This window comes from Ambystoma mexicanum, chromosome 6p (genome assembly GCF_040938575.1).
Source record: "Ambystoma mexicanum isolate Mex_15411 chromosome 6p, UKY_AmexF1_1, whole genome shotgun sequence".
In the NCBI taxonomy this organism is placed as follows: domain Eukaryota; kingdom Metazoa; phylum Chordata; class Amphibia; order Caudata; family Ambystomatidae; genus Ambystoma; species Ambystoma mexicanum.
The window spans coordinates 1,542,619,704-1,542,638,670 of record NC_090935.1 but is presented as its reverse complement, the minus strand read 5'-3'; the positions used below and the strand labels follow the sequence as shown (position 1 = coordinate 1,542,638,670).

The following is an 18,967-nucleotide window of genomic DNA, read 5'->3' as shown; positions in this document are numbered from 1 at the left end:
CAGGCGTCTTCTGTCTCTTATTAACCCCCTCGCTTCCCATGCCTATGCCCTCTCTGCCCCACTTCTGGCCTTTTACCCCCACCGATGAGTGTACCCCGCTCCTGTACCCTGCCTCGGAATACCTTTAAAGGTGGCAACCACCAACCTACCCTCAATGTTCTCTCTGCTGTCAAACTCTCCCCTGACATCTGTCCCCTCCTGGAAGACTTTGACCTTGACATCCTCGCTCTCACTGAGATGTTGTTTAGTGCTGGCTCTGTAACTGCTTTTTTACACACTCCTTCGTGGAGGCTACAAGATCCTCTCCAATCCCACATCTAACCGGTCTGGTGGCAGAGTGGCCCTTGTCTACCCTGAATGAGTCCCTGCTTCCATCATACTCACTCAATCATACTCTTCCTTTGAATGTCTTGTCTGCAAGCTCTGCATCTCTCCCACCCTCTTCCTCACTCTCTCTACCATCTACAGGTCACCTGGTCTGATTTCCCCCTTCCTTTCGGAACGGGTCGTCTTCACCTCCTCTCTGCTGACCTCTTCTTCGAAGCATCTCCTCCTTGGAGACTTCAATATCCATCTGGATCCTCCTGATGCGGCCACTTTCCACTTCAGCAATCTCTTTGATTCTCTCTCGCCATTCTTTCCACCAGCCCAACCCACTCAGCTGGGCACACACTGTAGGTGCTAATCAATGCTGATATCTCCATCTATAACCCTCTCGCTACTACCCTCTCTTGGTCTGACCATTCTCTCCTCTCCTCCCGCCTGGTGCTCCTGGGCTCACCGGCTAAGCCTCTTCCCGCATTGCCAGTTTCCTTCTCCTTCATTTGATTGATGAAGCGAGTGTCAGGAGCTGCTTTTGCTGCCTCCTTCACTCCCCCCACCCCTTCCATTCACTCTCATACTGACTCAGCTCTTGCTAATCTTCACCTCTCCATCTCCAATACTCTTGATATCCTTGCCCCTGCCATGAGGATCCGTATGAAGCCTGCCTAGAAGTGCAATAGCTGGTACAACTCTGACTTAGCCTCGTTGAAACGCAAATACAAAGAAGTGGCTGGCTTCTAGCATATCCTCTGACAAACTGGCCTGGCGCCTGCTCCAAAGGCAATATAAACTCTCCATCCACTCTAAGAAACAGACGCATATTCAATCTCACATCTCTGCAGTCTCAAACAATATTGCCTAACTTTTCAAAATCTGCAAGGAACTTGCCAATCCTACTGCAGTCTCCACTTCTCTCCCTTCTCAGGCCCTCTGCGTGACTTTGGCCACCCATTTCACAACCAAGACTCAGGATATCCTGTCCTCTCTCTCCTCTATGCCCCTCCCTCCCTTGCATGCATGCAGGCCACCCTCTCCATTCACTCTGCTCCCCTCCTTCTTACCCACAGCACCGGATGAGATCACCAAGATAGTCGGCTCTATGAAAGTCTCCTCCTTGCTCTTCTAAAACGATCAAGTACAATATTGCCTCTCTCGCTGCCTCCTTGGCTGATTTGTGTTACCACTCCTTTGCCACTGGCTCCTTCCCTTTACCCCTCAAGCGCTCCCTTGTGCACACCCTGCTTAAAAATCCATCTGTGGACCCCTCCTGCCCAGCATACTATCTGTCACGGCCCTCGCCCAAAACCCCCTCTGGCAAACCCATTGGCCAGGTGGAGTCAGGACTCGGGCCTCTAGAGCCTGGCATCCTCTTCAAAAGCCCTCATGGGACCAGTCCTGGCGCCTATGGGGCCAGGCTCATACACCATGAAAAACAATGTGCTTGGGAACTACTTTATTGTATTGTCAGCCAACATGGAGGCATCCACATAGATTGGTTTCTAAGAACCAAGCTATGCGGTCTAGTGTTTTGGGTGTGTTAGCCTAGGGACTACTTTAACTGGACTATTTTGTTGGGGTTATTTAAACCACAACCGAGCAAGACAACACGCTTCACGTTACTTTGCAGCTTGCAACGTGATGCTCACCGTGTCCAGCTATTCCCTCGAACCTCAGAGAAGCAGAACCTGCAAAGAGACAAAAGGAACATCATTAGCAGCAGCATCATACCTGCAGTCTTCATCTTTAAACACTCGCAGCTACTGAGAACAGCTTCCTCGAATCTGCACTCCTCCCGGACAGAACAACCTGAAAGAGGAAGATAGAGGCAACATTAAAGAAAGCAGTAGAGACATTTACAAATTACAAACTGCTCAAAAGGCTTACCTGGCTGGTCGCCTCTCGCTGGCACCACTCCGGACATTCCAGTCGTGCTGAAGAACACCGCAACCTACAAGGAAGGAAAACACAGGTTAGCAAAGGCAAGACTTCGCAGCGCTGCGCATAGCACTTACTTACCACATCATAGCGCACTTAATGCGCCATCATTTACCAGCGGGGCTCAACCAAGCCAGTTCGCTGCGCTGAAGCTCCACATACCTAAGGGAGAAAAAAGAGACATTTTAAACAAAGAAATGCATGCAGGATAGCAACAAAACTAAAGAACAGCAATAAGACATACCTGAACAATATCAAACGGGCCGGCGTCAGTGAAGTAACTGGACCGCACACGCCCATGAAAGACAACGTGCCCCTGCAAAGAAGGCAGGATGGAGAGCACGCCTAATTCTACCACGAGGTGAGGAGAGGGCGCCAGAGGGACTGAAATCATACGGGGGTGGAGGGAGGATACTTACCCCAGTCGGTCCTCCTGTATTTTCAGGCAGAACCTTCCCCGCTGACCACATCAGGGCAAAGCTGAGAAGCATACCAGCAAGTAACCCTGCTGGGTGGCGTCCCTGTGGATACCAGGTGAGCGTAACACGATCGTCCTATCTCCACTACGCCTACTTGGGTAAACTCCTGGCGAAGTTGGTCATCTCCCAACTAATTCATCACACTGAATATGTTGGCTGCCTTCATGACCACCAGTCTGGTATCAGAGCAGCCAGAGGCACGGAATCTGCTCTCCTGAACACCTGTGATGACCTGCTCTCTAATCTCAATTCCAACTCTCCTTTAGCCCTTATTCTCCTCGATGTGTCCTCTGCCTTTGACATGGTCAACCATTTCATCCTCATAAACAGGCTCCATGATACCCTTGGCATCACGGACCAGGCACTGCACTGGTTAACCTCTTTTCTATCAAATTGACCCTCATAAAGTTCAACTTGGCCCCTTTCTCTCCTCTACCTCCCTCTCAACCTGCGGCATCCCTCAGTGCTCTATCCTCTCGCTTTGGCTTTTCAAAATATACCTTGCCCCTCTTGCCCACTTGATCCCCAACTTCTCTCCTCATTTCCAGTGCAATGGTGATGACACAAAGCTTACCTTTAAGCTCCCCTCCTCTTCCTCCTCTCCTGCCTCTCTCATTCCCGACTGCCTGACTGCTATCCAGGCATGCTGTGCTGCTAATGATCTCTGCCTTAATGCCAGTAAGACTGAGATCCTTCTCATTGGGAGCCCCACTCCCTCCTTCCCGCCTACACTCTGGCGGCCCTTTTTGGGTCCCCTCCCCTCACTCTAATATTAGGCAAAAACTTGGGTGGCTTCTTAGACTCCTCTCTTTCCTTCTCTCCTCATATCACAGACCTTGCCAAGAAGGCCCATTACCAGCTTCAACTCCTCAAAGGCATTCTCTCTTTCCTCACCTTGCCCCAGAAACTCAACATCTCCAGAGCTCTGCTTCTCTCTAGGCTTGACTATTGCAACAGTCCCTTCCTTAATCTGCCTCTCTTCTCACTCTGCCCTCTCCACCTAATCCAGAACAGGACTGCAAGATTATCCTTGGCCTCAAGCCCAGGGATCGCATCTCTCCAGCCGTAAAATCTTTTGCACTGGCTTCTGGTGGTTACAAGGATCTAATTCAAGACCCTCTACATCATCCGCAAGGCTTTTCTGGGGCCTGGGACCTCACTACATTGAACGGAGGATTGCACAGGAGCCACGCGCTGGTCTTGGAAACAAGACCACATAGAGCAACATAGGTTTGAATCCTGGATCCGCACTTAGAAACCAAACTCAGGTACAGTATTAAGCGCGTTATAAAAAAACAATTAACATTTTTAAAAAATACATTCAACTCTCTCTCCGTAAATACCTCCCTGCTAGAGTCTTTCGCTCTTCTAGCTCAAACTCTCTGCAGGTCAGACGTTTCTCCAAGCAGCGAGTGGGGGGTCGATCTCGCTATTCGGCAGGAGCCTCCCTCTGGATTGGCCTCCCTGCCCTTCTCCCTCTTGAGCCGGATCTCCTTAAGTTCTGAAATCTCCTCAAGACCTTCCTTTTCTCCCCCTCTGCTAGTCTCCTCCTGCTGCTATGACTGGATGCCTGTTGTCCCTTATGAGTCTTTCCGGGGTCCAGCCATCCTTCGTCCACTCTCCCCTCTTATCCCTTCCTACCAGCATTTGCCCTTAGGCTCCCTTACTTGATTCCATTCAGAGGTTGGTCCCCTCCTCACACTATCACCGTACCTCTTCCCTCCCCTGGCACTAGCCTGCCTGGCACATCTTAGCACTTGCCCAGTCTACTCTACCCCCACCCTCTATCACTTCCCCCTCCCACTAGACCTTTTTGATACTGCACTTGCGTGATCTGAATGTCCCAAGACCTAGTAGGCCCGTTATTGGTGTTTTCTCCTTTGTTTCCCACCCCCCTCTTTTGTCTTGTGGTGCCATTCAAATATTTAATAAATAAAATAAACATTATCATGGCGGTTCTAATGTCGCACAAACTACCAGAGTCATGGCATTTGAGTGTAATCATTCCTTTCTTTATGAAAGGATCTAGAAACAAACCAAATTGTTATTGCCCCATATGCCTAAGTGACATCTCCTTTGGGATACTAGAGAAACTAATCCATAGCAAGATGCTTGAATGGGTGGAGGAAGCAAATATTCTCCCAGTCACTCAGATGGGTTTTAGAGCTGGAGTGCGGACAGAGGAGCAATGTCTTAATCTTTCACTTTTATAGACAAATATTATAGAGTCAAAAAATCTAACACTATTCTTGGCCTTCGTGGACCTTTCTATGGTATTTGACAAGGTGGATAGAACACTGTTATGGATCCATATGTGGAAGCTGGGTATAGACCCTGATTTATTACGTATCTTGGCTCAATTATACACATGCACGCAAGCCTTTGTTAGATTTGGTCATAATGGGGAGTATACACCTAATTTTCTCATAAAGCAATGTGGCAATGTGTTATTTTGCTGCTACTGTTTAATATGTGTTTGAATGAACTGGATGTCACTTTGTTAGCAGCCACCTTAGATGTACTGCATGTTAACCAACAATTCATCCCATGTTTGGCATTTGCAGATGATGTTCTTTTAGAAAGGACTGAAATGGCATTGCAAGAACTGTCACCAAAATATGTGGCTTTTATGACAGCCAAGAACATGTTAGTCAACAAGAGTAAATCCCAGGTCATGGTCTATAATAGAAAGAAAGCAGACAAGAGTTTGAGTTTCTATGTAGAGTGTGAATCTTCGAAAACAGTAAATACCTTTATGGATCTGGGTATTCAATTTGCTGACAGTACTTTGTGGCATTCCCAAATTGACTTGGTACCCAGTAGGACAAAGCAATCAAATCAGGGAATGTTGTGTTTTTTTGCTGCTTATGGTGATTATTTAGTTCTCCTTTCTATTAAAGTATATGAATCCAAATCCTTAGGTATTAGTCGATATGGGGCCAGAGTTTAGGGTCGAACTACCCTTAATATTTTAACGTTAATTGAAAAAAAAAATCCTGAAAAGTCTAATGGGGGTTGCTTTATCAACACCTGATATATTAATACATTGGGAAACTTATATGACTCCAATTTCAGTGATCTTGCAGTTTAATCCTGTTGGACTATGGTTCAGGATTCGTATACAGTTGAATTTGCTAATCCTAAATTATACTAAGCCTTGAGAATGTGTTTAGCATTCCTTGGATTATGAGTGTAAAGAACTCTTTAGAGCTATTGCGTTACAGTCATTTTCTTTTCTAAACCTAAATTAATTAATGTGGCTACGATTCCCATTTAAAAACAGGCTATAAAAATGCATATGCACAGTCCTTTGCAGTGTATGAGCACATATTTGCCACATATGTTATCTGTACCTAAGAAACTGAATTAAATGTCATTCATAATAAATAGATGGGCAAGGAAGTTAATAACGCAATCGCATTTTCACCAATTACCTCTACAATTGTATACTAAGAGATGGAACAAGGAGCAGTCTGTGGCTTGTGGTTGTGACATTGATGATTGAGTGAAATATACATTTACTATTCTATTGTTCATGGTATAAGCTACACAGAAAGTGTTTTTGAATTCCAATAGGAATGTCATGTTAGGCATTTTGAGGAATGGAATTTTACTTATATTTGTTGCAAGCAGAAGATCTTAATGCTTGTTTAGTCTTTGGACTGTTTTTTAACTGCTGCTATGAGAGTTAGAATGAAATACATTGCTGTTGTGTAAAATGTTGTAGGTACTGCTTTTATTTTGTGTTCAGAGTTTTATGAATGTGTATTCGAAATAAAATGTGTTTCTAATTCATGAGAGCTAATGGAAAGAATTTCTGCATTGAGAGAGACGTCAGAATCATTACTACAAGATCTTGATGAGGCAATGCCACTGCTTGAGCACTTTAAGAATGGGTTACTTGGCAGTCCGTAATCCAAGCGCAAGTGTATGAAAAACATATATATCAGAAAGAAGGAGTTACAAAACACCAAAGAAAAAATGGTTTCTAAAAGAAAGAGTACTTGCCACTAGGCAGGCTAGTCTGAATGAATCTAGTAATCCTTTGGTACAGAGTAAGCAGCTGATGATAATTGAAATGGAGCACAATTCTAGATTTAAAGAAGAAATTAAAGTAATTTGGTTGAGTTCAGTATCACAACCTACAAATCATAGACAAATATGATTAATTGAAGAAGAAAGACTTTCGCCAAGCCTTTCCCAGGGAAATACTGGTGGCTTTTGAACTAGCAAAAGTAATGATATTAAATATTCCAGACACACCATGTCCCTTTCACAAAATCTCCCACATATGCAGGAAGACCTGGGTTCGATTTCAGGTGAGAGAATTGTGCACTTAGTATCTCAGGAGCGGACAGGAGAGGAAATGAGGGTCAATGGGGGAAAATATGCAAGCACAGAGGAGGGATTCAAGTAGTGGCTTTGACTAAGACGAGGGAAGTTGGACCCAAGTAAGGATACATACAATCACAATTTGTGAAAGACCCAATCAAAAATATTAAGGGCATAAAAATCTTTATGACCCCTTATGATAAAAATGCAAATATATTCTGTTTGGGAACATCTAGAACTGTATGAACAGATGATGGTATCACTTGAAGGGATTGAAGGGTGACCAACTATGAAGGAGCCAGTGTTTCCATTTCCACCTGCAGGCGGGTGGTGTTAAACCCACCAGGTCAGACCTGGCGGGAGTGATACCTCCCGCCTACAGGACTCTTAATCAGCCGGTCCGGAAAGAACGGTGGTGGCGGTTTTACCACCACCGTTCTTTCCTGACCGGCAGGGTCATAATGAGGCCCAATGGTTCCGAGCACCAATATGCATAGATGTCATACTATTAAAAAAAAAATCAGCAATAAGGCCTGTCTGTACACCCAGCTTTATTAGTAGATCTCAAAGATGATACCATCCATTTTGGTTGGCAATAATGATCCCCAAAGCATAATTTGATCCCACGATACATACATTGGATGGGCAGTTGATGTCAGACACATTTCCATGGATTTAGCCAACCCTGTTACTGGTCCCATACCTGAAGATTGTTAAAACAATACTGATGGCCTAGTAGCAGGCCATGAACTCTTTATACTCAACAATGTTGAACATTTATAATGTACTGCTTGTGCCCTTATGGGGAGGAGGATGTTGCCTGAGATATGCTGGAAGATGAGATAGTATTCAGAGTCACTAGTAAATACCTCAATGCTAAGGAATCACTCATCCAGGTAGACACCACAAATAAGGACCTATCAATTCAATTAGAGCATACCCCAGAAATTACCACCCGAGAAATATTTCCAAGTTTCCTTCAAATGGTCAGAGAACCGATAGGTATGACTGATGCCTGAGACACAGAAGAGCAAAAACAAAAACTCAGACAAATAGTTTTAGATTTCCTGAAAATGTTCTCTGTCGAATCTTATGATTGTCCCTTCATAATACCACAATACCTACAGACCTTAACACAGTGCTTGCATTTGTTACCCCCAGCGTCCACGGAATCACTCACAGAGATCATCAAAAATGTGGAATCCCAAGAATCATTCACCCAATCCACAATACCTTTAATAACCCAGTACAAGTAATATTGAAACCCAATTGACATTTAAGACTATGTGCAGATCTAAATGAATTGACTAGGTGGGTACACTTGTCACAGTGGTCTCTTATATCGCTCAGCGGCTGCACATATCCAATGTTATAATGTATGTTCTGCCATTGATTTGAGTAATGGTTATAGGGTTGTCTCTGTACTCCATGAACACCAATATAAACATGCCTTTACATTTGTCAGGCAGCATATGCCTGGGCCCATATTCCTGTTGGGTATATTAATAGCGGAAATAAGTTGATGATGGATTCTATTGTCTTGGTTTTATATAATATTATGTATGACCTGAACCTGAGAACTGTAAATGGGCATTTCCTAATGACATTCCAGCTAATCCAACATTCATCGGCCATAAATGTAGCTCCATAATAGAGTTTTTCATTGTGGCATTGAAAGGCTTGTATAATATTAATGATTTTGAAGTGACTTTCAGATCTGAAAGTGAACATGCTGCTTTACGGCTAATAATTAAGTCTGACTAAACTGACACAAATGTTAACAGCACATCTGATAGGTTAAACAGTAGTCCATATGTATGCCACAGGAGGATTCTTCGGGATCAAATGCTGAATAAACCCCTTATTTCCACTCTCTCCTACAAGAACACTAGAAGAATTGTTAGCTGCCTTGCTGATTCAGACACTGCTTCTGAGAATGTGTCTAATTGTAATACATTAATGGCTAACATCAGAAATCATGTGTCAACAGCCTCAACTGCTCATAAGGTTATGCCCTGGTCCTCTTGGCTTGATGCTAATTACAAAAAGCATGTAATTACCTGTTATTAGCATTAAATACTGACACTAGGAAAATAAGGTGAAATCAGCCCTGAGGAAACAAATTTAAAATCCATATCAAAGAGAAAAAACAAGCATTGTTAGAAACAGCATGGGACAATTCGCTGTTAGCCGCTGAAGAAATAGATTCTATTAAGGTCTGGGGGCTTGTTGCTAAAGACCTAATATCGAATGCTACATGTAATAAATCCAATCGCATAACTACAGAAACATTGATTACATTCTTTACATCTATACATGAGGGTAATGCTGCACAGTTTTAAGAGTGTGTAGAGAGCTCTTATTTGCTATTGCAGATATGAGAGATTGTATTCTGTCTTTGAAATCAAACAAATCACCAGTGCCCCATTTAATATCAGCAGACCTATTTAAACACCAGATTGACCCAAGGGCTCCTTTACTTTGTAAATTTTTCAATTTCATAATAATTTCAAATCAAAGCCAACTAAAGTCCAACCCATTTTTGAAAGGGTTTACAACTTCAACATGTCCACACTTGATTGACAGATTGTGACCTGTAAAAAACACCAGTGAAAGACATAGGGCCTCATTACAGTTCGGGTGGTCCGGAATTAACAGTGGCGGTAAACCCGCTGCCACTGTTAATTCCGGACCGCCCGATCCCATGTCCTGCAGGCGGGAGGTGATCTTCCCGCCAGGTCTGACGGTCACGGAGGCAGAATGGTAATACGAGTCCGGCGGTGACCAGGCGGTTTTACCGCTGTGGTTACCGCCGAACTCGTAATGAGGCCCATAGATATTTAAAAAGACATATTGGGATAAAAGTGAAGTTAGGTGGGCTATTTCCATGTGTATAGAAAAGATGTACTTTCAAATGGACAGCAACATTTCACCAGGGTAAAAGGGAGCAACTGTGGGGAAAAGCATGCAATGTATGTATTTGTGAAGGTGTGGGAAATAAAGCAGAAGGGTTTTAAGGGTTAAGCAGCTTATTACTCTCCAGGATAGTTGTAGTGGAGAAGGTTCAAATAAGAAAACCTGGAAAAGTGGAGGAACTGTGGGGAAAAGCATGCAATGTATGTATTTGTGAAGGTGTGGGAAATAAAGCAGAAGGGTTTGATGGGTTCAGCACCTTATTACTCTTCAGGATAGTTGTAGGGGAGAGGTGCAAATAAGAAAACTTGGTAAAGTGCCAAAGGGACAAAGCAAGTTTACCAGACTGCAGGTGATTAGCCAACTACTGGGTGATCCTGTGGTGCTTGGAAATGGGAAGAGTCTGAAATGAAGTAAGGGTTGCAATGAAGGATATGGTGATTGCGTTGCAGACTGAAAGGAAGGGGGGAGATGTTATATGTGTTGGTTTACTACATTGTTTGTACATAGTTGTACATGATGTGAAAGACATGACTGCACCTGTGTATAGTTGAATGCTGTTGTAAATTCCAGAATGGAATGGACAACCAGCTGGAATGGGAGAGCTGTCTAGATTGGAAGAACAGTTGTAGAGGCAGTGGTGTTGTTTCAGCTGGGACCTTTCAAATGATATTGGTTTTCTGTGTGCACAAATAAAGATGCATGTACTCATCCTGGCTGTGTGCCACTTTATAACACTCTACAAAGCCTTCTCCCACAATTATACTGTTCTTTCTCCCATCTTTTTACATGAAATGACACTTTGTTAGACAGCTGTGTGTGGTGTGTCTGATTACTATTATAATCATTCCTAAGGGAAGTTCAAATGATAGATTGTATGTAAAATATCCAGAATGTATAGAAAGGAAATTGTATGTACATCCTATGCACTATAATGCATGAAATGCTATTATGGTTGAAATGTAGATACATGGGTGCCAGTGGTTACACAAATGACAGAATGAATGAAGAGAATAACAGTTTGCACATTACAGTTAGTAATATGGGTAAATAAAAATTTGAAGAGCAGACAGCTTTGCAAGTGACACTTGATCATAGCAGATTTGAGAAATGACAGTAAGCTTTTTTTACAGTTTACAGGGTAAGTGGCAGTTACCCTGTTTATATGCATTTATACAAGAGCTGTACATGTACTGTGCAGAAAATATTCATACCTGTAGTTTGTGTTCATGCATGTGGATGCGCATGAATCTGCAAGCAGAAATCTTGGAGAGTTTTATAGTAGTTGTTGCTGTAGGTGCTTTGCAATCACAGCAGAATTTTACTCAGCGTGATCAACAGTACATCTAAAGTGCTGAACTGTGATGATGGAGTTAGATGTAGAGTTATTGGATGTGATTGGTGGATGGTTGTGTGAATGCATAACAGTATTCAATGAGGGAATGGTGCAGTGAGTGAAGAGGAAAGGGAAGAAGGGCTGCCCCAGTGTTACATGCTCCACGGACACCGCAGACACAGCGGCTGTTCGCAGACAGGGTGTGTCCCATCTGGGGCTTCTGAGCATGAAATGGGAGCGTATTTTGGGGATTAGTCAATCAGTTGTTGAGGTTCTGCTTTGTATTGAGAGAGGTTGTGTGTAGTGAAGATGGCAGAGGTGGAGAAAGTCAGGGTGTTGGTGGTTGGAGATATATTTGTGAATGGTTTAGAGAAGTATGCTTAATCTAGGAATGTGGCTAACAATTTTGATATAAAAGGAGTGGAGGTGATGTGGTGCACTGTGCCAGGTTTTAATTTGAACGAGTGCTGGAAGTTTGTCAGGATATGGCTAGGTTCAATAGTCCAGATGTAGTCCTGCAATGCACTGTAGTGCTGTGCATTTGGGCTATGTCAGGGCCCCTACTTTGTTTCAAAATCTGCAAAACTTGGTTCAGGTTGCCATGAAAGTCCTTCCAAATACCAAGGTTATTTTTTCTGCTTTGTTACCTAGGGCAGTATGGGACAATAATTATGTTTGCTGTCCTCAGCAAAATGGTGCTAGGTGTTTAGTTAACCAAGGCATGTTGGCTTTTATGATTAGAGCTGGGATGTTCTTTTGCAATAATGACAACATTGAATCTGGTAATGTTGTTAACTTTAAAGCAAATGGCATGTTTTTATCTTTCATGGGATATGGCATGCTGTTTTGGAATATAAGGATTGTTTAGGAGAAGTTAATGTGAAGATATTTGGAGGAAAATAAGAAGAAAACAAGTATAAAATAAAAAGTGTTTCTGAAGCATCTTTGACAAAAAAAGGCTCTTTTCAGAGCCAGCCTCAAAGGTGAAGTGGGGCACACTATTTACAGTTTCATTCCCCACTCTCAGATTTTAGGATTTGTCCGCGGACAGTGCGTTTTGCATACAGGGATTTTGAGGCTGAGAGGCATGCAAATGAGACTGTGCAGGGTGAGGGAATGGTCAATAGGCTTTACTGGGTGTGATGTGTAAGGAGAGACTTTGGCAGAAAGTCTGTTTCCTGAGAGGAGAGCAGATAGCTATGGCTGTGTCTTTCAGAAGGCAGATTGTGTGGATTTTGGGAAACTTGTGGATAAATTGGTTGGAGGTGCATGCAGATCGCTGTGGAGTGGCTGCACATCTTGGATGTCCTCATGTGCAGATGCACTGGCATGAAGTGCGTGGAATGAAGTGGCTGAATTTGGTACCTCTTTGTGCTACTTTGGTGAGACAGTATCATCCAGACATTATTATTATTCATTGTGAAGGGAACAGTTTAGGACATGTCTCTGGAATCTTTTTGCAATTTGCAATGAAAGAAGGACTTGGGAAAGTCATGGACATGTTTCCAAACTCCTGCGTAATTTTTTCTCATATTGCACCGAGACAAATGTTGCTGCTTTCTTCTTCATTTGGTCCACAAATGGAGAAAGTGAGGCACAATGTCAACAGGGCTGTTTGTGCCTTTTTGAGAGATGTTGGCATGTCCTATTTTCACAATGAAAATATTATGTTTCGTAGTACACACATTTTTTGCAGAGATGGAGTACATCTTACTTATGCTGGCAATCAGATTTTTCTGTGAAATATACAAAATGCATTACAACCCTTTTTGGGATTATAGCAATCTTTTTTCCAGTAGGTGTTGATGATTTAAAGTTTTTGAAACACCAAACAACACCACAAAAAGCCTCTTTTCAGAGCCACCACTTCCTCCCATTTCACATGTCTGCAGCATTTCATTGGCACTTCTATTTTTGAACTGTGAAAGGCGGCTCTGAAAAGAGCCTTTTTTTTGTTGTTTTGTTTTTTTGGTGGTTTTTCAGACGTGACACATAAGGAAAGGAAGGGAAAGGAGGGTAAGGAAGGGGCACCAACGACGGGGATAAGAAAAGACAGGTGGAGAGAGGAAGATGTAGGGTGGGCCTTAATCAGGTAGTGGGCAGCCCTTCTCATGCTCCTGGACTGCAGCCTCGAAAGCACTTCAAAGGGTTCCCCCTGCAGAGTACTGCATCACAGTACATGCACAATACTGTGACCCTCGAAAGTAAGGGTCTACAGCATCACGTATGGCCTGCGAGGCAGCTGGAGGGATGCGCTGCCCCGCAGGAGTGCCTTTTGTGGTGGCAGGAGCAGAAACGGAGGATCCTGCAGAGGAACTCAACCTACTATGTTTATCGCAGGGTACACCTTACGAATAGCTCCACCGTGGAACGACCTTAGGTGTCGCGTAATTGAGGTAGTACCGTAGCTGTACAAACCTGTTTTGCCACGACTCAGCACCAACTGGCACTGAGTGCAGCGCACCTTTTTTGCACAAGCTTTCGGTACTCCATCAAGAGTGGCAAAAAACCTACACAACCAAGATTCACCGTGAGTACTAGTAGTAGGGACTTCCACTACCTCATCCTCGTTATCCTCTTCATCCTCCTCTGCATCCTCATGCCTGTCCCCCTCTCCAGGCCCTTGGGGAGGTGGTGGTGGAGGGGTTGAGGGTGGTGCTGAGGCAGAAGTAGCACCATGGTGTCAGGAGGCATAGCAAAGGCAGCAATTTGCAGAATATAAAATTCAGCAGTGTCTGTCCTGGAACTCCAAAAACAGAATGAGAAGCAGCTCTGTAGTGTGGCCTTTTATAGGAGTGCTGGGGAGCATTTCGCAAACACCAGCACTGTCCGTGAACACTTCAAACACCAAAAAGGGTTTAAAAAGCTCCAAAAAGTATGCAGATCGCTATGGACTTGGCCTGGGACATGTGCAAGGGTGCAAGGGTGAGGTTTTCACAGAAAAATACCTTGGATTGCTCAAAAAAGCATTTTTTGGTGTTCAGGGGCCCAGACTGTGTTCGCGAACAAGGACCCACGCCTAGCGTGGGTGCAGTCACATGATGACGTTGCTGACAAATTTGCAAATGGGACGGGTGTCTGTAGGACACCAAATGCGCAGGGTCGGTTGTACGCATGCGTGCGAGTGTTCTACAGACAGTGTTCGCATTCCCAAACTAATTAAAAGTGTGCCACACGTGCGGCGGACAGTTACGGACAGGTGCACAGTTCGTAGGACCCAAGGGTGCGATACGCATGCGTGCGGGTGTTCTACAGATGGTGTTCTAGTCCCCGGTCCCCAGTGCATGGTGGTGGCGCGAGTTATGGTTGATTAGCTTACTATAACTGGTGAATTTCTGGGGTTTTTCGGTTTTACTTAAAACCATAACGTCCATTTAACAATGTTTTTTCACTGAATTTCATAGGTTTTTAGTAGCGCAACTTAACCATAACGTCCCTTTAACAAAGTTTTTTCACTGAATACATGTTATACATGCTTTTTATGTTTTATCATAATAAACATACCCCACTCTAAAAGGAGTATTGTAAAAAGGCCACCAGGTATATGTCGAAAACGTCCAGCTAGCTGAAATACATGATGTCAAGAACATTTGATAGCCACGTAAAAGCAACAAATTATTTTGAATGGCAAGCTAGTGAACACCTTGGTTATGAATTAATCTTTAAATGGTAGCATTTCTGTTTTACAGACATTGGGCCTGATTTACAACACCTGTTTCCTTTTCAAAACACTTTTGTAAATCAGGCCTTTGTTTTGGAAGCAGGCACAAAATTGCTAGTTAATTGGAAATGTAAGGGGGGTCTTTCAGTAGGAAATACCCCATTGCAGTTCACGACTTACAGGCACTGCTGAAAACAAAAGGAAAGTAATTACTCCGACCGGGAATCGTCTCATTTTCATCCTGCTCTTGAGGGCTCTGAAGATTAGCAGCCCCCTTATGAATGGCCCAGAATATCGGGGGTGGCTGTAGCCCAATTGTCCCAATGGTGCTGTGCCCATGAGACCCAGCAACCCTCCTCTCAATTCCTCCCTGTATCAGGCAAAACCATACAGCTGCAGTGAGAGGCATCTTTTATTTCGACATCTCAGTAACTGCTGAACCCATATGCATGCATACATTTGCTTGCCGATCCCATACCCCCCACCTAGAATAAATTGGCTCACACATTGTTTGTCAAGTGTTGGCAATAAAAGGCTGTAGGTTTTTATTGTACAGATATGGTTATGGAGATAACAATAACCACATATCATTATAGTAACATACTTTTGATCACCGGATCTTGAGGTTACCCCCTCTGGCCCGTGCCCGCCTTCTCATGTCCCACGACTAGTTGTGGGCACCGTACAGTGCCTTGTACTTCTTATCCTTTGTTCTTCTCCCTTACTTGTAGGGTGGGAGGGTTTGTGGTAAAGAAGCAAAGGTTTGGAAGGCACTGAGTAAACAGTGCACCTCTTGTGTGTTTGGGTCCCCGTTCAGGGTCCACAAACTGTTTGTATTTTCTCAGAGCATGCCGCTCTGTATTTATAAGACCCAGGCGAGCCCTGGCTCTTTGATATGTATAGTAGTGGGGGCTGTTATGTTTCAGCCCCCGCCGGATAGCCGGTTATCTGGCCCCCTGGCGGGCGGTCTTTGAACCTGACTCCTGCCTTTCTGTTGGTTTCCTTAGGTGCTTAGCACCTTGCTGCATGACGGAAGGGTGTTACACAGATTCCGTGTCTCTTCGGCTTGGGGGAAGGAGAGGAGCAGAGAGGGGGAGAGGTTGGGCTGCCCCTCACCAGGCCTGCAGATGGTAACAGCAGTTACCCTGCCTCACTTTGGGCGGCCCTGCAGCATTGGCCATAACTGCTGAACCCATATGCATGAATATAGGCCTCTGTATCCCCGCCATGAGGAAATGGTGTTTCTCAAAGGTGGCCTTTCTTTGGTCTCCTCTGCCCATCGGCCCGTCCTGAAGATAAAAGAGTGGCCGACTATCCATGCTGATTGGAGAGTGGTCCTCGCTTCGCCTGGTGTTTCTGTATGAAGGGGGGAGAAAGAAAAATGAGGGCGGCTGGCTATATTAGCTGTGGTCTGATGTATCATTTGTAACAATCTGACTTCCAACCCCCTATGTTTTTTAGTTGTTGAGGAGCTACACCTCCTTGCCATGCTGAAGTGGCGGCACCTATTCTGAAGGAGTGAGTGCCAAAACCTTTGGGGTCCCACCCTGCATTGCTGATTGCTTTCATCAGCACCCCTTTGAATTGGTAGCAGCTTTGTGCCGAGGCGTCCTTGTGGATTAAAAACCTCCCCCCAACCTTGGGTCTTTACGTGTAATAGAGGTTGGTGATACATACCGGGCAATTTACTGCCTCATCAATGCAACAAATGTTGATAGTTCTTTTTGCCCCAGTTTTAGATTGTTGGATTTCCATGCTGACGCTCTCCTGTCTGACCCTGACAACCATGACGCCCAGACCGTTGGTGGCCTAGGTGCTGGAAGCAATGAGCTCTCCTACACGGAAGACCCCAAAGTACGCCAGGAAAAAAGCTGTTTTGAACAACAAGATCTCGTATGGATGCCAGAATATGGCTGCCAGCTGGTTTGCAATTTGTACCAGTTTGTTGAAATCAAGGGGGGCGACGGGTGTCCACCTGGGGACCCAGCCTTGGCTCTCTGGAACTGGCGTTGATGCCGTTATATTGTTGGCACCCGTCTTTGAGGTGCCTGGTTCTTGTTGGACATCCCGGCCTTGGCTCTCTGACACTGGCGTTGATGCCGTTATTTTGTTGCCACCTGTCTTTGAGGTGCATGTATCTTGTTGGGCATCCCGGCCTTGGCTCTCTGGCACTGGCGTTGATGCCGTTATTTTGTTGGCACACGTTATTGAGGTACCTGTATCTTGTTGGGCATCCCGGCCTGGGCTCTCTGGCACTGGCGTTGATGCCGTTATTTTTGGTTTCCCATTATTTCCCAGAATTCCGCTGGTATGGCGTCATCTGTTTTCGGGCGTGCGGCTCTAGCTCCCGGAATCTTGGCCACTGAAAGCGAGATAAAGCATCTGAAATGTTATTATCTGTCCCAGCGATGTGCTTTGCTTTGACCACAATGTTTTCTTGTAGTGTGATTGCTGTGATGGCTCGTAGGACTTTTAGCACTAAAGGGCATTTGGTAGACCTTCTGTTTATGGAGCCTACTACTGCCATGTTGTCGCACCAGACCAAGAGTTCCGTGTTAGCTAGCTGCCTGCCCCAGATGTATAATGTTAGCCAGATGGGAAATATTTCTAGGAGGGTGTTGTTTTTAGTCCACCCTGCCTGATGCCATGAGTTGGGCCAGTGTCCTGCCACCCACTCTGTGTCTAGTATGGCTCCAAACCCCTTGCTCCCGGCTGCATCGGTGAAAAGGACCCTTTTTGTCCATGTATTCAAAGGCGTTCGCCAAAGTGAGGTCCCATTGAAATCTTTGAGGAAATTCCCCCAAATTTCCAGATCTTGTTTCACCTCTGTGCCTAGACGGATGTGTAGGTGGGGTTTGGTGAATGATTTGATTTTTAGTTCCAGACTTCTGGAAAATACCCTCCCTTGAGGGATTATTCTAGCAGCAAAATTGAGACTGCCTGCTAATGATTGAATTTCTTTAACTGCGCTCTTGTCTTTTGTTGTCAGGGCTTGTATTTTCTCCACGATACTGCAGAATACTGCGCAACCCATGGGGAGGCATCTGTCTACATAGAATTTGTTGTTAAAAGTAAAACCTAACCATTGCTGGGAATCTGGATGGACTGGCAAAAGTCTGAAAGCGGATTTGATGTCTAGTTTGGCCATCAGGGCGTTCCTGCCACATTCCTGTATGAGTCTTACTGCCTCCTAAAACTGTGTGTAGGATACTGCGGATTCCGTGTGTGGAATGCCTTTGTTCAGCGATTGGCCTTTGGGATAGGATAAATGGTGAATTAGCCTCATTTTCCCAGGTTCTTTTTTGGTGACCAGTCCTAGTGGTGATATTATGTAATCTTTGAGGGGCATGTGGTCCCAGGGTCCTGCGATCCTGCCTAAAAGCAGTTCCTTCTTGATTTTGCTATGCACTATTTGGGGGTTATCCCTGGCCGACTTTAGGTTCAATGGGATGTTCTGTGACCCTGTGCCCTTAAATGGGATGATAAAGCCCTTGGAAAAACCCTGCCAGATTGCCTCGCTGGTTTCCCTGTCTGGGTAATTCCAGAGTGCTTCTCTACAATTGGTTGGGTTGATGGGAGTTATGCCTGGTGCAGGCCTGGGGTTGAAAAGGCGTGGTTGGCGCTAATCTTTTGAGTTTTTGGCTGGCAGTCTGGTGCAGTTGCTTGCTGCGTGATCACCGTTGCAGTTTGTGCAAGCGTGTTTGTACCAGCATTCCTTACCCCAGGTGCACTGGTTTTTCCCAAAATTCCTGCATGGAATGTTGGCTTTTGTAGTGTGGTTCTTGTTTTGCCTGTGGGTATTAGACTTAGCCGCCCATGGCTGGTTCTTCCGAAAGGGCTGTTCCCCCTTTTTATGTTTCTCATTATCGTTATTTCTGGAACCTTGTGTATTTTTGTTATTTTTGGAGGCGTTCTGTGAGGCCTCTTCCTCCGGTGGGGGCTCAGCATTTAACATGTACAAGTCATTTTGGACCTTGTCCCATTCTA

The 18,967-nt window shown here is 44.7% G+C and overlaps 1 protein-coding gene across 2 annotated transcripts in view; it reads right to left on the bottom strand.

The window, feature by feature from the left end:
* Positions 1-18,967, bottom strand: part of LOC138510630 (neuronal acetylcholine receptor subunit alpha-7-like) — a 2,317,401-nt gene that overhangs the window by 230,589 nt on the left and 2,067,845 nt on the right. The gene's annotated exons all lie outside the window — the stretch shown is intronic.